This window comes from Pteropus alecto, unplaced genomic scaffold (genome assembly GCF_000325575.1).
Source record: "Pteropus alecto unplaced genomic scaffold, ASM32557v1 scaffold146, whole genome shotgun sequence".
In the NCBI taxonomy this organism is placed as follows: Eukaryota; Metazoa; Chordata; class Mammalia; order Chiroptera; family Pteropodidae; genus Pteropus; species Pteropus alecto.
The window spans coordinates 27,802,928-27,804,765 of NW_006442107.1; the positions used below are offsets into that span (position 1 = coordinate 27,802,928).

General features: G+C 42.2%; 1 protein-coding gene across 1 annotated transcript in view; it reads right to left on the reverse strand.

The window, feature by feature from the left end:
* MYOM1 (myomesin 1) overlaps positions 1-1,838 on the reverse strand; it is a 136,835-nt gene that overhangs the window by 89,519 nt on the left and 45,478 nt on the right. The window lies entirely within an intron of this gene.

The following is a 1,838-nucleotide window of genomic DNA, read 5'->3' on the forward strand; positions in this document are numbered from 1 at the left end:
CTAAAAACATCTCCCTGAGGGGCAGTCATCTAATTTACCACACATCTAGCAGCTTGCTGGCTGGAGGGCACCATCACACGCTCTCCCTTCCTTCCTTCCTTCCTTCCTTCCTTCCTCCCTTCTTTCTTCCCTCCCTCCCACTTTCTTTCTTTTGAATCAGCAGAGATATTCTCTGGTTCTTGTTCAGGTAAGACAATTGAGAGCAGAGACAAAGTTTTTGCTTATTCAGTCCTTGTTTACCTAGGTTTATCCAGGTTTTCTGACTAAAGCAACTTACTTGATGAAAAATTCCAATGTACTCAAAAGGCTGGCTTCTTTCTTCCCCTGGTGATATCTGACTTTTCCCAAAATGCTTTTGTGTAGGAGAAAATCTAACACATTTTCCAATTACAATAAATATTTATGTATCTTTATCCATTGCTGATAAGTGGCAGAATTCAGTGATCATTTATTATTGATCAATACTGGTGTGGTATAGACTTCTAACTGTCCCCAGTATCTATTTTTCCTGTTTGCTTTTAGTACTAGAACCCCTGAGCTTTAGCAGGGAACACAGCTGCCCAGCTAGAGACTAGATGCTCTCGCTTTCCTCACTGTGAGGTGTGTACATGTGGCTAAGTGTTCACCAGGAAGAAGTGATGTGTGCATCTCTGCGTTTCCCTCTCCACTTCCTTTCTCTCCCCTTCTCACAGACCAGAATGGGAAATGGGACAGTAGCATAGGGGGCAATGGAACAACAACATAGATGGGATCTGGGATACAGAGTAAGCACATTGAACATAACCATCTGGACCAATACCCTACCTCTGGATTGAAAGACATTGGAAAGTAATAAACTTCTTGTAGTTTTGTTTCAGCAGCTTAGCCTAGACTCTAATTAAAAACCTGGGTTAGGCATCAGAAGGATTGTACCCAAGGCTTTTGATAAATAATTTTACTTTTCTGAGCCTCGGTTTCTGCATCTTAAAATTAAGAGGTTGAACTAGAATGGAAATTCTAACTTTTTGTACCATTGACTCTTCTGGTAAACTGGTAAAGCCTGGAGACCCCTTCTTGGAATACTGCCTTTAAATGCATAACATAAAATAAAGTACATGAGATAACCAAAGAAACCAACTATATTGAAATATAGTTCCAAACATGGACCCTTTGGAAGTCTGTTGATCCCAGTTAAGGACACCTGGATGACCTCTGATGTTCCATCTTGATCAAAATGCCTATGAGTTTATGACTCTATTTAGTGCATAAGTGATATAAAAATTAGCAGGTGAACCTGTATTGTTTATATTTTTATTTTCTATATATCATGATTTTTTGGCATCTTAAAAGGGAGAGCCCCGTACAGCCAGCCAATTCTTGGAAAGAGCAAAGGGCTCAGCATGGAGCATGACTTTGATATGCAAACTAATCCATCCAAAGCCAGACCACCTTGATCTGGCCCAGGTGCCCCAGGGGGAAATAGTCCTCTGCCTTAATCATCTCAGGACCTGGTCCCAGACAACTAGGTACACCTATAGCTAGAGTCCACCCAAATTATTCATACTAGCCAATCATAAACTGTCTTGCCCTACCTTTCCTTCCCCACAGCAACTGCAATAAAGGCCATGGTTTAGGCTCCCCCCTCTCTCCTGCCCCTTATGTCTTCTGACCAGTCAATGCTGGTGCTTCCCCATGTGACCCTACATAGTATGCTGTGCCTTCTGTCTCTAGGATTTGGATAAAACACACTTGTTTCCCTGAGCCTCTCCTCTGACTCTTGTAGCCACACCTGTCTGGCTATCACATAAAAGAACATGGAACACTACCCTTGTAGCCTGGAGGTGCTAATGGTCTTCCTA